This window comes from Styela clava, chromosome 14 (genome assembly GCF_964204865.1).
Source record: "Styela clava chromosome 14, kaStyClav1.hap1.2, whole genome shotgun sequence".
In the NCBI taxonomy this organism is placed as follows: Eukaryota; Metazoa; Chordata; class Ascidiacea; order Stolidobranchia; family Styelidae; genus Styela; species Styela clava.
Window position 1 is genome coordinate 8,263,637 of NC_135263.1, and position 22,114 is coordinate 8,285,750.

A 22,114-nucleotide genomic window follows, 5' to 3' on the forward strand; every position below is an offset into this window, starting at 1 on the left:
ATTACTTTTCAAAATACTGACCAATTTTGTAATTGTTCAAAGAAGCAATAACAGCTTTGATAAAATCCAACAACAATATAGCCTCGAAATATGGCAAAGAGACGGAGTTAAAAAATGACATTATCTGTAAGCAGGAGCGCAGCCAGGATTCTTAATGGGCAACATTAGTGTAAATTCCATTAAAAGTTAAACTTTGGAAATAGCAGGAATAATAGTAGAAAAAAGGGGGAAAAATCTACATGATCTTTTAATATGTTGATAAGTTTTTATTTCCTATGGTGGCGGTGTAGTGATTGTGAATAGAACACAATTCTTTTCTTACAAAGTTTCTGTGTCTTAACTACCAATTGTTAAGTCAAACAGTATTATTATTGACCATGGATACGTAATTTTAGCCTGACTCGGAATCTACAATTGAATCACTTTACGTCATGCGTCGACTGGAATTTTCCTCTTCGTGATATCCACCGTAATTCTAACCAACGTAAATACAATTGAGAATTTCTCAGTAATAACTTTGGCTATAACAACAAATGCTGTGGAACATTTTCGTTGGTAACCTAGACAAGAAAATGTTAAAATTAATCAATTACAATAAGTCCTTAACCCTCTACTGGACACAAAAACTCTGAAGTTTATGGTTGTTATTTACAGATTTTTGAGAGTTAGATTGCATAGATAAAATATTATTGAAAAAGTATTTTTAACGACATGTAGCCGAATAGAACTCTAGCATACGCTATTTAAAAAGCCCTGGGTGAATTACTAGGGCCCAATGGCTGGTGAATTTTTTTAAATGATTCTTGCAAAATGAGCCCATTGAAGCGGCCTGAGACGAGTTCGAAACTAATTTCAAATTCCCAGGAAGACAAATAAACCGAAAATACAACAAAATGACAATGATTTACACCAACTTTTGAAAATATGCCCAAGTAAAACGCCTTCAAGCGACAGGTTAACTTTCAATTATTACTTCGAGGAGAATTATTCAAAACCACGCATACGTCACTTCAGCATGACTCGGAATCGGTATTTGAACCGCTTCAAGTCATCTGTAGACGCTCATTCTTAGTTTAGCGATAACCTACCATCATAATTCAATGAATCAAGTATGATTTATAGTTGAAGGGACGCCGAAAAATCTGGAAATTACAATTCAGGATATTCCTATCAAATACAGATCATAACACATCATATTTTAGTGAATTATGTATGATTTATATTTGAAGGAACGCCAAAAAATCTAGAAATTACAATTCAGGTAATTCCTATCAAACACAGATCTGGGGATTTTATCTGGGGCGATATGAATTCCTTCCTGATTATGTTTGCCATCATGGCCCTGGTCAATTGCACGACAGCATTTAAGAGGCTTGGCCTCAAGAGGCTTGGCCTCATCTGGCGTACTCATGCCGTCCTGTCGTCATGCGCGATATCATGTTTGGCAGAATTAAACTCAGGCTTGACATAATTATGCGACAGTAATTGCTTTGCTCTAATCTATGGATTTAGTGGTTGCTCAGAAAACAGTTCTCTCCCCCTGGTGTATTTACGTATTTCATCAATCTCTACGGTGATATCGTGGTAAATGATTTCTCTTCTCGGAATCGGCATTTGAAGCCCTCGAAGTCACCTGTAGATACCTGATTGAAGTTTAAGGTGCTTCAACCATAAGGTGACGATAATAAGCGACATTAGTGTAAATTCCATAAAAAGTTGAACTTTGGAAATAGCAGGAATCTACCCGATCTTTTAATATGTTGATAAGTTTTTCCTTTCATATGGTGTCGGTGTAGTTTCTTTCTGTTATTGATCTCATGGCTTTATTATGGGTCCTTACAGAAATGATGAGGACGCATTAATTTCTGAAGAGAATTGCTGTGCAAATTTATTGTCACATTGAATTTAAACAAATTCAGTGAGAAATATGAAACTAGTTTTCCAAGTGTTCGTCTGTCAGAACCAATCGAGACGGATATTTAATAATTTTAGAAAAAATTTGTTTGAAAAATATGTTGAGACAAAAAGTGCCATATTTAAAGCCATGAGTTTTCTCAAATGTAGAAAGTTATTTTGGTTGAGATGTTTTCGGTAAAAATCGCCAAGATTCATTTCCAAATACTTTGCTGTCAAATCTGTGTTATCCCAGACTAGATTTAGACAAAATAGACTGACACATTGAAACTAAAACTCGTTTAGCTTTTGTATCTCTCAATGGTGAAATTCTTCAAACTGCTTCCTAATTGCTTAACCTTCAATTGTCCTTTCTTACTAATTTATTGGCGTCTGCTCTGCACTTTCCTTAAAAATTGCTCGCTGCTCAGCACGTGACAGCTTTGAGAATCGCGTTGTTCGCTTCGCACAAACTAGCTGTTGGGCAGCCTTACGTCATAGGCATAGATAATAAATTGGTGGACCGAAGTATAAGCTTTGCAACGCAAACCGCTCCAAGCCACGCCACAACTGTACAACTGAACCATAATTCGTTGACCTCAATATTTCTTACATTTCATGGATTCCTATGAAACCCAGCAATTAGACGAGCGAGTGAGAGCCACAGTAATACATTCAAATAAGGAAAGAAATATCGTTATCACACCTTGAAAGTGTTAAGTTTCCTTTCAGGCACACTGTGGTGATAATGAGCAACACTCGCCGCTCATCAGATCGAGAAGTCGGTTCACAAATCGCAATTCAGTGGAATCTAGATAAGTGGAGAAACATCTGAACATAATTCTTTTAAAACCAATGTTGTTATATTATAAACAGAATCGGCATAATCTTATTAATAATAAGCACCCGAAAAAACCTTCACACTTAACAAAAATTGATTCTCGTAAATTCCATATCAACCTTTGAAAAGATTTGAAAACGAGTAGGCGTGAATAATAAAGGCAAATCCAACTCTACTTTATCATCTCTGCCTGATTTTTTTTTGGAGTACTAAAAATTCACGCATGTTCGCTAAACTCGGTTCACCACATAAAAAAAACTTGTAGATAAATTCAATTATTACGTGACAATAGAGTCAGAACTACGTAACAGAAAGTAGGACATCACAGGGTTAATGATTTTTTTGATTCTCATACACATCATTTGAGAATAGCTGAATTACCGTAACTAAAATAACTACGAAGACAAAATGCGCTATAAGTTATTGAATTTCTTTAAAATAACGAGCTAATGGCAAAATAATCCAGAAAATGAAAAAAAAAATAACAACGATTCACTGCAATGCTTGAAATTTTTTTTAAGTAAAAGGTGTTTATCTCTTCAATGCATGGCGGGTCAAATTTGGCACATCAGGGAAAACACCTTCTATTTTGGTCACGTGTTGTTTTTCATATTGCTCCACTTGGTTATGCTGTTGAGTAACTTGGTTACTATCATTGAGGTGTATAACCTCAATGGTTACTATGCGTCCACGACGCATTTCTCTATTGCGTAATAAACGGAGGAAATTTTCCGAATTTCATAAGCGGGTTGCAGACTTCGCACTGGGTCGCTGATAGTCAATCTCTGGTTGATTGTAATCTCGTGTCAGTTGGGCTGGGGGAGGTGAAAAAATTCGTAGTGGTGGGTAATTTAGCAATGAAGAGGCCTATCTTAGCTGTTTTTACCTATTCCTTCAGCATTTCGAAATATTTAGATAGTAAGGTGTGTGACAAATTTGGCACATCATGCATTAAGGGGGATAAAAGTTTCATTAAGGGGGATAAAATTTTCAGATAAAATTTTTACTGGCCTGTAGGTTTTCATATTTTCAGTAATTAAGTATTTTCAGTTAAGAATACTGTTTATATAAGTATGTATTTGGATATTAGTATTTAAATAATCAGTTATTCCAAAATTCAGTCATCAAAAAAACTTGGGTCTTGCCCGGTCAGCCTGTAGCAATTGGTAATTGGTTTCAGAAATTTGATTGGTAAAATTAAACCGCATTTCACCTTCAAGCCAGTAGACCATTTGTTGAATTAAACCTGCAAAGTTAATCCTAGCTTCAGTAGTTGCTTGTTGGTAATTTTTTTAAACATTATTGAGCCTTTTGGGTCGAAAAGTCAATCCCAGCTTCAGTAGTTGCGGCATAAAATTACACTGTTTTCAGATTTAGATCTCTGTTCCTAATAATTATTGCCAATTCATGGCTTCGTTGCAAAATAGTACACTCTTGTAATACGCATTATTCCTTTAAAACCAATATTTTTATAGTATAAACAGGATCGCCATAAGCTGATTAATATACACCGAAAGAAAACCTTCGCGCTCAACAAAATTGATTCTCGTAAATTCCATATCAACCTTTGAAAAGATTTGAAACAATTGAAGAAAATTTGAAAAAAATAACTCTAACTTATGGTTCTATATGTAGATAGGTTTTCCAATGTCATATGTTGTCGGTGTAGTGATTGTGGATAGGAGCATAATTACCGTATGTTCTTCCGAAGTTCATGTATCTTTATCTGTCAAAATTTAAACCATACTAAAATATTTATGCTTGCTATTAGAAACCTTCAATAATTTTCCATTGAAGGAAAGTTTGTATTTTCAGAACGGGCACTTCAACTCACGATATTCTTAACTCTCATTTATAGTATTTAAATCTGGTACTAGACTAGTCTATTACAATTTTATGGGTGGTTATCAATAAACGCAGCCGTTTTCTTTTTGTTTGCGCGGCTGCAAATTAACTGGGAAAAAACTCACGGCGCACATGCACGAAAAAAATTGCTGCCTTTAAATAAAATTCAATTTTGTGATCGTTTTTGTGTACTTTATTAAAGTTTGTAAACATGTAGGCGTAAACCAGGCCTGCCCAACCTTTTTGATCTCGCGGGCCACTTTCACATAAGGAAATTCGTTATTTATTTTCAGTGGCTATGATATTGTCTCAATGAGCGTAATGTGCGCCAATGTCGGGAACATCGAGTTTTAGTGGGCAGTTTCGTGAAATTTGAAACATCAATACAAGTATTCAATGTTAAAAACATTACAATAACTTTCGGACGAATATACCGTATATACTAATTTGAATATGTAGAATTTTCAATTTTATCAGAGTTATTGACGGATACGCAGTGACAATATTTCCGGCATTTTATTTAACGCAAACATGACATAAACAAAAATACAAACATAAAAGAAAAACAAGTCCAGGAGCCAGCAGCAAAGATTATTGTTGACTATTTATTTTACGTTGGCGATAAAGACGATCAAAGCCTACACGGAAAAAGCAATCAGAATGAAACTAATTTGAAAATTTAGGTTTCAAATTCATTCCTATAATTGCACTCAGCGTTCGTCGCCTATGATCGCACAATATTTTTTGAGATCGTCGAACAGAAAGCACAGATCTGCGAAAAAAAAACGAACGTCGATGTCCCCCAGGGCGTAAGACTTGATACATAAAACGTAATAATAAGAATCGGCATCCGGATGTAGATAAATGGCGGGAATAATCACATCAAAATCACGAAACACACTTAAGTCTATTTATAACATAGTAAAAAAATGAAAAGTCTGCTTACAAAATTTATTGGGCGGGCCGCAAAAAACAGTCAGGCGGGCCGCGGCCCGCGGGTTGGGCAACCTTGGCGTAAACAAAGGCAAATCCAACTCTTCTTCATCATCTCTGCCTGATTTTCTTTTGGAGTACTAAAAAATCAGGCATGTTCGCTAAACTCGGTTCACCACATAAAAATACAGCACATAGAGAAACTTATAGATAAAGAAGTGTCTGCGTCACGTATTACTTAACATTTATGTGACAATAGAGGAAAACCTACGTAACAGAAAGTTAACGACATCGCAGAGTGAATGATTTTTTTGATTCCCATAAACATCATTTGAGAATAGCTAAATTACCGAACTAATCTACCTACGAAGACAAAATGAGCTATCAGTTATTGAATTTTTTTTCAAATAACGAGCTAATGGCAAAATATTCAAGAAAATAAAAAAAATACCAATGATTTACTGCAATGCTTGAAAATCTTACTGAAAAAAGGTGTTTATGTGGCAGGTTAATAGTCAATTGTTACGTCGAACAGAATTATTATTGACCATTCATAAGTCATGTAAGCATGACTCGGGATCTACCCATGAACTACCCATGCCACGCGTCTGGTGGAATTTTCTTTTTCCATGATACCCACAATAATACTTTGACATTTGAAGTAACACTGTTTAGTTTCAGTCGCAAGGTGGTGATAATGAGCAACACTCGCCGTTCCTCTTATGAAGAGATCGGGGATTCGAAACTCGTAATTTGCAAGAATATGGCCAAGTGAGATAATAACGCAAAATTTTGCAGTCTTCAATCAATATCTTTCTATACTCAAGAGTTTGGTATTGCCTAACGCAGGGATGTACAACCTTTAATACAGGAGAACCAGATGTAAATAACTTTTTGAAACAGCGGGCTGCACCTTTATTTAACTTCTACTTTCCTGTGGTTGCATGCAAAAAAAGTTTCTTTTAGTTTCCATCTTATGTCAATATTATGGGTTCTTGCAGAAATAATGAGTTTGAGACGCATGAATTTCTGAAGAAAATTGCTATGCAAATTTATTGTCACACCGACTCTAAACGAATTCAGTGAGAAATGCGCAGTTAGTTTTTCCCTGATATTCTTTCGAAATTCTCTTTGATGGAAGAGCTAGTAATTCAAAGTCCATTTTACAAGTGTTCGTCTGTCAGAACCAATCGAGAAAGATATTAATTGACGCACATTTCAGAAAAAAATTGTTTGCACAAATATATTGAGACAAAAAGTGCCATAATCAAAGCCATGACTTTTTTCAGATGGTTTGTAGAAAGTTATCTTTGTTGAGATTTTTTCGGTAAAAATTGGTATTTCATAGAGAATTGTTATAAACTACCCATAATTGATTTAGAACGACACCAATTCTGCACTTAAACGTTCCAAAGCACGCCACAACTGTTATTTTCCGTCCTGTGATACCAACATAATTCGTTGACATCAGTATTTCTTACATTGTACGGATTCCTCTGAAACCCAGCAATTAGAAGAACGAGTGAGAGCCACAGTAATACATTCAAAGAAAGAAGTATAGTTATCATACCTTGAAAGTGTTACGTTTCCTTTCAGCCACAGGGTGGTGATAATGGGCAACACTAACCGTTCATCAGATCGAGAGGTCAAAGGTTCATAACCCGCAATTCAGTGAAATCTAGATAAGCGAAGAAACATCTGAATATTATTCTTTTGAAACCAATATTTTTATAGTATAAACAGGATCGCCATAATCTGATAAATTTACACCCAAAAAAAAATTCGCGCCGAACAAAAATTAATTCTCGTAAATTCCATATCAACCTTTGAAAAGATTCGAAACAATAGAAGAAAATTTCAAAAAATAACTCCAACTTATGGTTCGATATGTAGATAAATTTTTCAATGTCATATGATGTCGGTGTGGTGATTGTGGATAGGAACATAATTACCGTTTGTTCTTCCGAAGTTCATGTATCTTTATCTGTCAAAATTTGAACCATACTGAAATATTTATGCTTGCTATCAGAAACCTTCAATAATTTTCCATTAAAGCAAACTTTGTATTTTCAGAACGGGCACTTCAACTCACGATATTCTCAACTCTCATTTATCAGTATTTACATCTGGTACTAGACTAGTCTATTCCAGTTTTATGGGTGGTTATCAATAAACGCAGCCGTTTTCAAACTTTTTGTTTGCGCAGCTGCAAATTATCTGGGAAAAAACTCACGGCGCTTGCTGCCTTTGAATAAAACTCAATTTTGTGATCGGTTTTGTGTATTTTATGCTTTTTAAAGTTTGTAAACATGTAGGCGTAAACCAGGCCTGCCAAGCTTTTTGATCTCGCGGGCCACTTTCACATAAGCTAATTCGTTGCGGGCCTCAAACGTTTGTACCAAACTGATACCAACCAAGTCCTGATTTCGTTGGAAATTATATAATACAGAAAAGGCAAGATTATTAACATGAAATCAATCACGTTGATAATTATTTACTGCATGGTTACTCATTAGTGCTGGCGAAATATTCGAATATGAAGTCGAATATTAAAATAGCTGTTTAATATTCGAATATCTGGTAACACAAGGCATGGACATGACACTCGCGGGCCACTGAATTAAAAAATCAATCATTACACAACGTACTTGTGAATTTATGACGACCGCACGAGAATCTGCACAGTTACTATAACAAACAAAGACGTAAAATTTGAGTCTTATATTTGAGTCCTGGTATTTAATTATTTATTTATTTTCAGTGGCTATGATATTGTCTCAATAAGCGTAATGTGCGCCAATGTCGCGGGAACATCAAGTTTTGATTGGCCGTTTCGTGAAATTTGAAACATCAATACAATTATTTAATGATATAAACATTACAATAACTTTCGGACGAATATACCGTATATACTAATTTGAATATGTGGAAATGTCAATTTTATCAGAATTATTGACAGATACGCAGTAACAGTATTTCCGGCATTTTATTTAACGCAAACATAACATAAACAAAAATACAAACATGAAAGAAAAACGAGTCCAGGAGCCAGCAGCAAAGAATATTGTTGACTATTTATTTTACGTTGGCGATAAAGACGATCAAAGCCTACACGGAAAAAGCAATCAGAATTAAACTAATTTGAAAATTTAGGTTCCAAATTCATTCCTATAATTGCACTCAGCGTTCGTCGTCTATGATCGCACAATATTTTTTGAGATCGTCGAATAGAACCCACAGTTCTGCGAAAAAAAACGAACGTCGATGTCCACCAGGGCGTAAGACTTGATACATAAAACGTAATAATAAGAATCGGCATCCGGATGTAGTTAGATGGCGGGAATAATCACATCAAAATCACGAAACATTCTTAAGTCTATTTATAACATAGTAAAGAATTGAAAAGTCTCCTTACAAAATTTATTGGGCGGGCCGCAAAAAACAGTCAGGCGGGCCACGGGTTGGGCAACCTTGGCGTAAACAAAGGCAAATCCAACTCTTCTTCATCATCTCTGCCTGATTTTCTTTTGGAGTACTAAAAAATCAGGCATGTTCGCTTAACTCGGTTCACCACTTAAAAAAAAAAACAGCACATAGAGAAACTTATAGATAAAGAAGTGCCTGCGTCAAGTATTAGGCTACTTAAAACTCTCTTCCAGCTGTTGACCCAATTTATTTGACATGGTCTTTTTAAAATTATTTTTTTTGTCAACCACTAAGCCCTAAAGCTTCTCTTATGGATTTTTAAAAGCGTGTGCTAGAGTTCTATTCCGCAATATATCTTTAAAACACACTCCGAAAAAAAAAATTTTTTGCAAAAATATCTCAAAAATTTCTAAAAAAAAATTGGACCTTGAGAAATTCTGTGTACAGTAGAGGGTTAATAATTAATTCCTAATTGATTAATTTTTTTTTCAACGTTTTCGTCAAGTTTTTCCTAACACAACATCACCGAAACGCCTATTATAGCATAAATGGTTATTACTCTGAAATTCACAATTGTATTTACAGGTGTATCAAGTTCAATGCTAAAATTACTGATTTTGATGACGTCACAGCTCTTATTATTACTGCACAGACCACCCCCAACGCAAAAAAATTAAATTTTTTCGACGGAAATGCGCGTAGAACGGCGTAAACAATCCCATACGCGCATTTACGCGTTAAAATTACCATTAATTTTACGTTTTTTTAACTACAAAAAATCTCCATACTTCTGCCAACTATGGAGCAGTCGAAATCATATTTATCAAAACAACACAGCGCCAGGGATGGTCAGGGATAGTATATATGACTGAAAATACATGCTAAACCAACAATAAGTCATTATAAAGGAGTATTTCATGCCTGAGCTGAGTCGACATTTTCAGACGTGTGACAGGCGATTTTGAAATCCACGATATTTATAGAATTCGCACTTTGCGTCACGGCTGGAAGGTTCTATCGCTTCTCTCATATCAGGCGATAACGTCAACAAAGAGCTAAGAGCGATATTAACAGTAGTTTACCGAGCACAAAATTAAGCGTAAATATTCTCTCATATGAGCTTAGCCGCTGTAAGAGGGTTTTAACATTTACGTGAAAATAGAGAAAGACCTACGTAACAGAAAGTTAACGACATCCCAGGGTAAATGATTTTTTTGATTCCCATAAACATCATCATTTGAGAATAGCTGAATTACCGTAACTAACCTACCTACGAAAATGAGCTATAAGTTATTAAATTTCTTTAAAAATAACGAGCTAATGGCAAAATAATCCAGAAAATAAAAAAATACCAATGATTTACTGCAATGCTTGAAAATCTTACTGAGAAAAAAGTGTTTATGTGGCAGGTTAATTGCCAATTGCTACGTAAAACAGAATTATTATTGACCATTCATAAGTCATGTAAGCTTGACTCGGGATCTACCCATGAACTACCCACGCCACGCGTCAGGTGGAATTTTCTTTTTCCATGATACCCACAATACTTCTTTGACTTTCAAATTATCACTTTTCAGTTTCAGTCGCAAGGTGGTGATGATGAGCAACACTCGCCGTTCCTCTTACGAAAAGATCGGGGACTCGAAACTCGTAATTTGCAAGAATATGGCCAAGTGGGATAATAACGCAAAATTTAGCAGTCTTCAATCAATATATTTCTATACTCAAGAGTTTGGTATTGCCTAACGCAGGGATGTGCAACCTTTAATACAGGAGAACCAGATATAAATAACTTTTTGAAACAGCGGGCTGCACCTTTATTTAACTTTAATTTTCTAGTGGTTGCATGCAAAAAAAGTTTCTTTTAGTTTCCATCTTATGTCATTATTATGGATCCTTGCAGAAATAATGAGTTGAGACGCATCAATTTCTGAATAAAATTGCTATGCAAATTTATTATCACACCGACTCTAAACGAATTCAGTGAGAAATGTGCAGTTAGTTTTTTCCCTGATATTCTTTCAAAATTTTCTTTAATGGAAGAGCTAGTAATTCGAAGTCCATTTTACAAGTGTTCGTCTGTCAGAACCAATCGAGAAGGATATTAATTGACGCACATTTCAGAAAAAAATTGTTTGCACAAATATATTGAGACAAAAAGTGCCATAATCAAAGCCATGACTTTTTTCAAATGTAGAAAGTTATCGTTGTTGAGATGTTTTTGGTAAAAATTGTTAACATATCAGTTGGTATTTTATAGAGAATTGTTATAAGCTACCCATAATTGACTTAGAACGACACCGATTCTGCACTTAAACGCTCCAAGGCACGCCACAACTGTTATTTTCCGTCCTGTGATCCAACATAATTCGTTGACATCAGTATTTCTTACATTGCACGGATTCCTCTGAAACCCATCAATTAGAAGAACGAGTGAGAGCCACAGTAATACATTCATAGAAGGAAGTACCTTGAAAGTGTTACGTTTCCTTTCAGCCACAAGGTGGTGATAATGAGCAACACTAACCGTTCATCAGATCGAGAGGTCAAAGGTTCACAACTCGCAATTCAGTGAAATCTAGATAAGTGAAGAAACACCTGAATATTATTCTTTCGAAACCAATATTTTTATAGTATAAACAGGATCGCCATAATCTGATTAATATACACCCAAAAAAAATCTTCGCTCTGAACAAAAATTAATTCTCGTAAATTCCATATCAAATAGAAGAAAATTCGAAAAAAATAACTCCAACTTATGGTTCTATATGTAGATAAGTTTTTCAATATCATATGATGTCGGTATGGTGATTGTGGATAGGAACATAATTACCGTATATATGTTTTTTCGAAGTTCATGTAACTTTATCTGTCAATATTTGAAGGAAAGTTTGTATTCTCAGAACGGGCACTTTAAATCAGAATATTCTCAACTCTCATAAATATTTACATCTGGTACTAGAATAGTCTATTCCAATTTTATAGGTGGTTATCGATAAAAACGCAGCCGTTTTTAAACATTTTGTTCGCGCGGCTGCAAATTATCTAGGAAAAAACTCACGGCGCACATACACAAAAAAATTGCTGCCTTCAAATAAAACTCAATTTTGTGATCGTTTTTGTGTACTTTATGCCTTTTAAAGTTTGTAAACATGTAGGCGTAAACAATAAGGGCAAACCCAACTCTTCTTCATCATCTCTGTCTGATTTTCTTTTAGAGTACGCAAAAGTTTTTTTTATTTTAGCCCTATCACACTCAAGTGTCATAAGAAGATGGTACTAGTGGGGCCTGGGCCTGGTTTTACAAAAGCTGTTTTTCATTCGATCCAGCTAAAGGGCAATGCTTTTTCAATGTAGTGTAATTTGGAAGTGAAGTTTCACCATCGTTTAAGTCTTCTTATGTTCATCGTTTTTAAAGGGGATGGCAACAACCAAATACCTAACTATTCAAAATTAGTTTAAAAATATTTTTTCAATTAGAGAATATATTTTAAACTTAAAGCCAATTTATTTTTGAAAACTACAATCTCCTGTATATTTTTGCTTCAATCACATTTGAACTAGCGCAAATATCAGGATCTTTGTGTTCACATTTTTTGCATGCATTTGATGACCACATACTTTTACTGACCATCTTGCAAGACTGGATTCTGCAGAGATGCATTTTTTTATGGAAAGTGTGAATTCCAATGAATGCCCACAATCGTTACTAACTATTTCGGTTTTACACGCATGATAGAAGGTTGAAAATTGATAGTTTTACTCAATATTTGTGCCACTCATTCAAAATAGCAATCGTATTTTTGCGCGAGGAAGAAAGTATATTCCGCGCGAATGTTAATAATATCCTTCATCATATATGTTTGCCAGTTGCTTTTCGACTGATAAAGTTGACTTCTCGAAATACGATTCCCCATTTTGCCACAGCCAACAATCTCGCTTTTAACATTTTTAAAGTTTACTCAATACGAGGTTAAATATTCACGCTAAAGAGGTGAAAAATAGAATTACTGAAAAACAGTATGCTGGTAAGACTGCAAAAAGAGCTCACGTCGAATAGATATTAAATTATTATTTCATAATTTTTGTATCATTACATTCTTATAACTTTACATGTCATTATCCTACATTCAATGCGTGGACAATTTCTTGCAATTTACACCTGGTTGAAATTTTGCGATACGCAGATTTTGATATCATAACATGTACAAATATTTGCAAAAGTTTTGTTCGTTTGTTAAAATAAGTTCTGTGCAAGTAGCGAAACTCACATCAGGAATTTTATAATAAAATGTGTTGCTCTTTAATTAATATTTTTGGTTCTATTGGGTGTTTATTTATCGAGTGAGGTTGGATGATTTTAACTTCGTACATGCTAACGAAGCGCAATATCAAGGGCCATGCGATCGTTATTGAGCTGAGTTTCCATATTTATTTATTTATTCTGGGGAGAAGAATATTAATAAGACGGCTTAATCATATGACGAACCGCTCGCCCGTTTACCAGTTAATGTCGGATATGAGACTAGTTGATCAGTTATGTTTCAGGCGCATGGACTTGATGGTGGAAAAAGCCACCATCAAGTTGATTGGACTGACGAACGCCAGATAGGACCATCTCCATGTTGCGACTGGTTCATTTTTATTTATTTGGTCATTGAATAATAAGGCTACATATGTTATACATAAATTGGCATTTGGAAACTCATGTTGTGTCTGACACTGTTTAATGTCGGTTTATCATTTGTGTTGCGTACTAAAGAATACAGTAATCTAAGCAGCATATTTAACTGATTTATATTAAAAACACTATCATACAGCGTGGTCCCCAAAAAGCGGAACCATCAATTTCTCAATACTTCTACGAAAATGGAATGAATTATTCAATTTTGTCTACACCTAAACTTCTGTTTGCGTATGTTTGTACCCAAAAGGGTCGGAAAATCTAGGACGTTTTGCACAAAAAATTCTGGAACTCTGCTGGTCACCCCTATCAATCCCTCAAGTCATGTCTAGATTTTTCGATATTCGTTATTCGAATATTTTGCCCAACTCTAGTTGTTACGTGTGTTTTTGTGACGATAACTTGGTATTTTAAATTCATGCTAACTTTTGTTTCTATTTTAACTTGCGTTGTATGTGTGCGGCTCTTCTGAGGTTTGGAATTTGGCTCTGGGACTAAAAAAGATTGAGAATCACTGGCCTAGACAAATAAAAAAAATATTGCCACACGCTTGTAAAAAATAAAGTTATTTTTATTAAACTAATTATTCTGCAAATGCGATGTGTGTGCCTGTTTTAAGCAACAATTGAAACGAGGTTCCATCGTTCCCTTTTTTTTAATTTCAGTCATAGCAGAAAATCCGCCACAGAACCATGAAGTTGCAGATAACTAGATTATTTCGATGTCTTTTGCACCGATGATTGAATAGAATTTGTAAGCAGAATCTATAAGCCATTTGCATCTCAAGGGCTCTGTGAACACGGATTTCCTGCTCTGACGGAAATTGAGCTCCGGAACCTCATTTTAATTGTTTCTAAAAATAGGCACACACTTGGCATTAACATTCGCATAATAAATTTGCTTAAAGCTAACTTTATTTTTTTACAAGTGTGTCACAAATTTTTTTTATTTGCTCAGTGCGCCGCGAGCTAAAAAAAGTTTGAAAACCACTGCAATAAACGATTCTCTAGAATATACACAATAATTGAAAAGCACTGATAATAACTAATTACGTAGTATACCCTATAACACACCACCAAAACATCTGTAATTACACGATACTCAAACAGTACACCAGTAATATCATCCTATTGACTAACATTACAATCTGTAAACCTATTCTAGTCTCATAGCCATAAAGTCCGAAATAAACACACTTGGTAACTTACTTAAGAACTAGAAACAATTTTACAGACTTAAAAGACCCTAAAACACTAAAAATCTAACTAAAACAACCACAGATGCATTGCTGTAGTGTTTCTTTATAAAGCATAAATATATAAAACAAGCACGTAAATTATACAAGTTAACTGAAAAGTCTATTAGGGTAGACCCTGCGAGAGACATGTTAGCGCGACCAGCTTCACTATTCGAATGTCCTTCAAGAATGTCCGCAATGCAACGTGGTTGACAATGACGTCATAGCTCTTGATCGGCATATAGCGGCAATTCATCAACACAACATTTCCCTCTTTCTCAATCAACAAGTCATTCAAATATGTTGGTCGTCGTCTGCTGCGTCTAGGCTTTGTACAAACAGGAGATCGTCGAATTTCTACTGGAACCGATTCTTCTCCATATTAAAACATCTTTTCAGGTTCGCATTCATCGTCGTCTCTTCTGTTCCAAATATTCTTCGGGTTCGATAGAACACAACTTGAGGCGTTCCAAATTGTTCCATCTTCTAACTTGAAAGTGTCTCCTTCTCTGCTTATCACACATAAAGGATCTGAAAGAGAGATTTCAATTCGTAAGATCGACTAGGACTACGGACACGAACATAGTCACCTGGTTATAAGGGATTCTTGTGAATTATATTTGCAATCATATTAACTCTTAGTTAATATGCTTTCGCAATATCTTTTTACTCAAATCATCAATCTCCCTTTCTTTCCCTGGTTTCAAAAAATCAATTGGAGGCAGCAACTTTTTCCCAATTATAAGTTCAGCTGGAGACAAATTTGTTAAAGAATGAGGCAAGGATTGATAATTAATTAAAATACCTCGTATAGCTTCATTGAACAGCGTCCCATCTGCAATTTGTGTTTTCAAATCTTCTTTGATACACCTGTTAAAACGTTCTACTGCTTCATTGCGTCTTGGATTAAATAGAGCTGTTCGCCGATGTTCTATACCTACATCGCGAAGATAGTTTTCCAATTCGTATGATGTCATTTGTGACCCATTATCAGTGATTAAAATTCGCGGATATAAACATCTGGAAAACAATTCTTTTGAAATGTTTATTAGGGATTGAGTAGTCACTGTATTTGCAGCTGCAATTTCAGGCCATCTTGAGTATAAGTCGTATACAACTACAAAATATTTATAATTCTACGGAGCTTCTTGAATTTCGCCAAAAATATCTAATTCTATCTCTTGCCAAGGACCATCAGGATATTTCAAAGGTTTCAACGGAGGTTTGAAAATTTTCACTTATTTTTCTGCTGAAAAAATTTTCACTCACATTTATACGCCAACTTTCGCGTTGTTCATCAATTTCTGATTCTTCTTTCAGCAGTCCAGGGCACTGTTGACTAATGTGCCCTAAAGAGAGTTTCTCTCCGATTGTGTGGATGACAGTGTTGGTGGGGCAGCATGGATCTGTTTCGGGGCGACCTCTTGATGATCGACTGTTAGTTCCCACGAGGGCCTTTTAGTGCCGAGTCATAACGGTGGGAAAGTGTTTCTAATCACGTTTTAACCGAAGTCATGAAAATTAAACATGTTTTGAAGTAGATAATAAGTTTTGGAAAGAAAATTTTAAATTAAAATTGGTGGAACTTTAACTGGAAATGAAATTTAGTTTTAAATTGGCTGGTACCAAAACATAATCACCTTCGAAATTGGATTTCACGAAATTTATACAAGTGTACCTTGCAGAGTTTCATCCTATAAGTAGACGTTAAATGTTGCGATCACTGCTAATGGCTTGTACGATAGGGTCTTCCGCCATCCTTCGCATCAGTGTAGAAGTATGGGGTTGGCGTGTTCTTTAGCAGGCGGAGCCATGTTCACACGCGATGGCGAAGGTGACGATCAAGACGCCGGAGTTCAGTCATTGATGTTTTTCCAAGTGCATAGACGTATGATACCTTGGAGATTAGGTGGGCGCAAAGGAGGTATAGTTTTTGCTGTGGGTTTAAGGGTACCTGATACATCTGCTCAAGAACTTGATGGGGTTGAGTCCTAGCGTATTTCGTCTTCTCTGAGCACCATTATTTATGCCAAAGTGGTCCTACTTATACTCTCCTTTATGCCCCATGTTAGGAACTTCCTCTCCTTCTACCGTGATTTTCTCGTTCTTATTGACAACCCACCTTTTCCTTTTGCCATAAACCTTGATCGAGAGAGGGTGCTACATTTACTAGCGTTGGGTCGTATACCGGATAACCTTACTTCTTTCAGGAAGAGATCCACTTGGTCTTGTAGAGTTTTTCCAGTCTCCGTTGCTAATACGGCGTCGCCGGCGAGTCCTAAAGCAGGAACTCTGTAACCTTCTAGTTCCGGTCCAAGATCTTCTAAGGCCGTGAAGGTTTCATCCTATACTGCATTGAAGAGTACTGGAGACAGAGAAGTCGAATGCCTTCCTCGAGTCCATAAATACTATTTGCAACGGATTGTGTGAGTATCTAGCATTTTCCAACGGGGCTTCCAGTAGCATGATGTTTTCAGCGCATCCGTCTGTCGGTCGTAATACCCGTTGGACTGGTTTGAGAGGAAAGCATTCCCCGAACCGCCTTCCCAGTATTGTATTTAATGTATTCAATTTTGATACGTATTTTTGCAATCTTCCGAACTCGTTATCGCCGTTACAAAAATCTCGGTATCTGGTATAAAATCCCATATAGCACAATTTTACTTCATACAATGAAAATAATTATAAAGTATAGGCCTACTAGTAAATCAAAAATACAAATTCACCGCCTCGAAATCCACGCGGAACAGTCACCGCGATTACGCCACTTGTTAAAAGAGCCGACTTTTTCAACGAAATTTTTCACTTGTGCAAATCAATCAAAGACCGGTACGGGCATATTCAAAATGTCTTGATTTATTAATTTAATTGTCTTCAATTTAAACTGCGGTTGAGTCGACAAAACAAGAGCCACTCTAAAACACCACGGCAATCCGCGGACATAAAAATGTGTGGTAAACTGCTATTTTATATATTGTTTTGATCCGTATTTTTGCTATTTTGCGAATTCGATAAATTTGAATTGTGCTTGTAACACTGGCTCCGCTAAATCGCAATGATGTCACTCCGATTATTTTTAAAGATAAAACCTTTCGAAATATCCGTAAATTTTCTGTCAATTCTCACGTAGTAAAAGTTATTTTAGTACCATAAAAATACATAAATAAATACAACAATTGATCGAATATACTTTAATTATCTTATATATCATCACAAACCGGGACAAAGTCGCGTTCTCAGCTTTGTTTAATGTTAACACGAAAATTATAGACGTCAATTTAAAAGTAATGGATAAAAAGGCAAATCCCGCTCACAATTGACCGTGTTTCGATTTTAGTGAATATGTTTTAAAGGTCAAGCAAACATAATTTGTGCCGTAGGCAAACGAAATAGGCACTGTCACGGGCCTAAACAAATCTTATATTGTTTACAGTTTTATTTTTAGTATTTTATATTGCCGCTTTTCAACTTATGGATACTTATTAGAATTCTCGCCGGGTTCATAAGCCCGTGCGTGTACGAAAATAAAATAATTATCATAGTCATCGTGTCACAAATTTGTGATTTAGAGAGGATAAACGCCAACGTAAAGGCGTTTACGACCTAAATAATAGGTCATAATGATGAAAACAATCGGCGATTTTCGCAAAAGGCAATTGCACGCGTTATCGGCGACTTTTTCAGTTTTCAAAAAAATTCAGAAGGGGTGGGGGCCTGGGGGGTATCTTTTTTAGATAGTTTCTGTGGTCTGAAAAGTCGAATAGGCTTCGACATAGTAAATGCTTTGATCTTTGCCCGCAAATTATGCTGGGCCTCGCACGAAATCCATAACGTGAAAGATACGTCCAGCGGTGAAAATTGTTTTTAGATCCAGTTAATTTTTTAGCGATAACAATTAATTGTTGTAATGAAATACAGTTTGCCTCTTTCACTTCTCTCGCAAGTGCCAACAATAACACTATTGAAAGATTTTGACAACGAGAAAACCATATTAAATTGTACAAAAGTGAATTAGTTGTGCAAAACCGTGGCGCGTGATCGGCGGTGCGTTTGAAGACGGAGTATTACCCGTGCGGGCGCGCATGTTTCACGAAAATGTGAGGTGCTCCGAAGGCGCTCTGGTCCACATTATTGTGAGAAAACAGGTATAATATCGGTAACTATTAATCGTTTAATTGCGCTTGACTATTGCACTTTTCGGGAATAATAATTTTGTAAGGCGGAAACAACATGTAAAATTTTTTTTGCGAAATTATTGATGGGGCGACCGCCCCCCTCCCACCCGGGTGTCCACCCCTGGTGGAAAGTTATCTTAGTTGAGGTGTTTTCGGTATTATACGACAAGATTCATTTCCAAACACTTTGCTGTCAAATCTTATTCTAGATTAGATTTAAACAAAATCAACTGGTAGGCTGGAACCAACACTCATTTAGCTTTTGTATCCCTTAATATTGATAATATTAAGTAATATGATATTATAATTTTTTCAAACTGCTTTCCAGTTGCCCGTTCTTACAAATTTATTAGCGTCTGCTCCGCATTTTCCTTTCAATTGTTCGCTGCTCGGCAAGTGACAGCATTCATTTTATTGTTTTGCTGATTATGGAGTCGAAATAAACTTATACTTATATACTTATACTTTGTGAATCGCGTTTTTCGCTTCGCTGTTAAGGCGTTGTAACGCCATAGGCATAGATAATAAATTGGACTCGAATATAAGCTTTGCAACGCAAAGGTAACCAGATAATAAACTTAATTAAAAACTAGTTTAGCTGGCCGCACACCATTCAAAATTGGCACTTCCCCCGCGGGCCGCACTTTGCACACCCCTGATCTAATCGATCGTGATAGGTCTGAACTCTACCGGGCTTGTTGGGGAAAGCACCTTTGGTATTAGTATTGCTCTTGATCTTCGTAGGGCTCGAGGTTGACTGCAGCTCAGCATCCACAGATTGAACATCTTCGTGATGGTGGCCAAGAGAATGAACTTCAGCACCCAAAGAGAGACACCGTCTGGAAGATGATTCAGTTAGTGTTAGTCCTTTGAGGTATCACACACAACTTTCATGTGAGACGACCACGTCTATAACTCTGTTTTATTCTGCATACCCATATTTATTCTTACCACTTGAGTCATTAGTGAGCAGCTGAGTATCTTTCCTTTATAGCTGTGCCGGCAGTGCCGGCAGTGTGGAATTTCCTCTGTGTTTTAGGTTATTATTATAGTGTTTGAGTGCCGTTAATCTGTGTAATTCTTGTTGTGAAATGATATTAGTAGTACAGGTTAACTGTTTTCCCAGTTTGGCATAGTTCTGTTCACTGGCTATCTTGTATTTAACGTTTCCGTAACTAGTCTACTTTCGCAGTTTATTTCCTATGCGAATTATCAGGTATATTGAGTGTTTCTCAGTAAGATAGGATTGGTGTTGTATCTTTAGTGTCATACTAGTTATTCTTATGTATTTCTAGGTATGTTTTGCCTGGTTTTTGTATATTACATGAGTGTTATCAATAGTTCATGACTGTGACGTCATAGACCAATACCTATTTGTGTTCTGTATGTATCTGTATGGTATTTTGTACTGTGTTTTTATTTGTTTATTGTATTACTTATTGGAGTATTTGTTTATATAATTTCTAGTTAGTTAACTTAGTTACTCTGCTGTAATTGGAACCGCAAGAAGATTATTCTGTGATTGATTGACATCTATTGCAACTTCAGTGTCCAAGAAGCTGGCAGAAAGAGTGGTGATACCAATTCCGGTACGCCACATATACGAATTTTTGGCGAGCACACGCCAGGATATATTATTTGACACAGGGACTATTAAGACTAAGCCGATTAGGTAGGCTAGTCTGTGACGGATAATATTTGGACATTTGAGGTTGCCGAATTTTTTTTAATTGCGGTTGCCTGATATTTTGGAAAAAATGGTTTAGAGAAGAAAGATTGTACCGGCACCAAAGGAAGCCAAAGAGGAGAATGAACTTTTGATCTGCAAATACAGGTATTGAACACGAAATTGAGGGAATCAGAGGAAAAGCAAGAGGAGACTGACAGCCGTTTGCAACTGATAGACAGTCGTGCGCAACAGATTGGAAGTCAACTAGAATCAGTTGAACTCCAGAATGCGAAAATTGGCTCATCTTTTGAACATGTTTACAACATGCTGCAAGATATTTCTGGCGTGGTTAAAATAGGAAAAGTTGCTGATTCTGAAGAAACTCAGCCCATGTCACATGTCCCAGATGTCAGCTTGATCACTTCAACACCAGCAACGGTTGTTCCAAAAGCAGCGCCTGTTCTCAAGCATGATGAAATTTCTGATTTTGGATTAGAAGATGGACAGCCAGAAGGGAAGCGGAACGCGTTCTCGCAGACATTAGAAGTGAAATTTCTGGAGAATGGTCATGTGAGTAACCTTGCACCTACAATTCCTTTTTTGAATGATAATGGTAATGAGGACACAAATGTCAGAAGGCAACTTAGTACTAGGCAAAAATGGTTACAGTGGCTACACAATCAGCTCCTCCAGTGAGCGCTAGTAGTGTCTCAAATGCCAATGTTAGCCGTAGTGTTCTCAATAACACAGCTAATGCTACGATGATGTCAAGAAATGCCGAAAAGCCAATGTATTTTGATGGATCCACTTTCATGTCATGGCCCAGTTATTTATGCCATTTTGAATTGGTTACCAGTTATAATCAGTGGGATGACGACACTGCATGATTAGAATTGGCTACTTGCATGACAGGTCAAGCTCTAAATGAAAGATTTACCAGATATGAAACGTACTAGCTATCGTGATATCGTGGCTCATTTTAATCATTATTTCAAACCTGCCGGAAATGCGAGCTCATATCGTACTACATTTCATTGTCGTAGGATTAAGCCAAATGAAGCGCCACGGGATTATGGTAACAAATTGAAAGAGCTTGGTATTCTTGCTTACCCAAATCTTGATATTGCTGGTCAAGATGATATTTTGAAATCGCAGTTTCTCGCCGGTTTATCCGATGAAAGCATGATCAAACATGTTACCATGCAACAGCCTGATACTTTTGAAAGTGCACTGTCTCTTGCAACGCTGTATTACTCTGTGGATACGAACCACTCTGAGAGAAAGGACATGCCTAAACCTCGCATTGCCGCAGTGAAACAGAGTAACACTGGTAATGCAGCTAATCAGCAAACCGACCTTTTTCAGTTTCTCGAGAGCAGTTTTGAGAGACTTGTAGCAAAACTGGATGAGA

The 22,114-nt window shown here is 36.3% G+C and overlaps 1 long non-coding RNA gene across 2 annotated transcripts; it reads right to left on the reverse strand.

Moving 5' to 3' along the window:
- Positions 1 to 3,011: 3,011 nt before the first annotated feature.
- LOC120341117 (uncharacterized) lies at positions 3,012 to 11,757 on the reverse strand. 2 transcript variants are annotated; one of them, XR_005569372.2, is made up of 3 exons: positions 11,409 to 11,757; positions 7,083 to 7,190; positions 3,012 to 4,460 (listed from the first exon to the last, which is right to left on the reverse strand). It is a non-coding gene; the product is annotated as an uncharacterized LOC120341117 (long non-coding RNA). The 2 variants fall into 2 exon arrangements; XR_005569374.2 differs by lacking the exon at positions 11,409 to 11,757 and adding an exon at positions 7,465 to 7,498.
- Between the last annotated feature and the right edge of the window lie 10,357 nt (positions 11,758 to 22,114).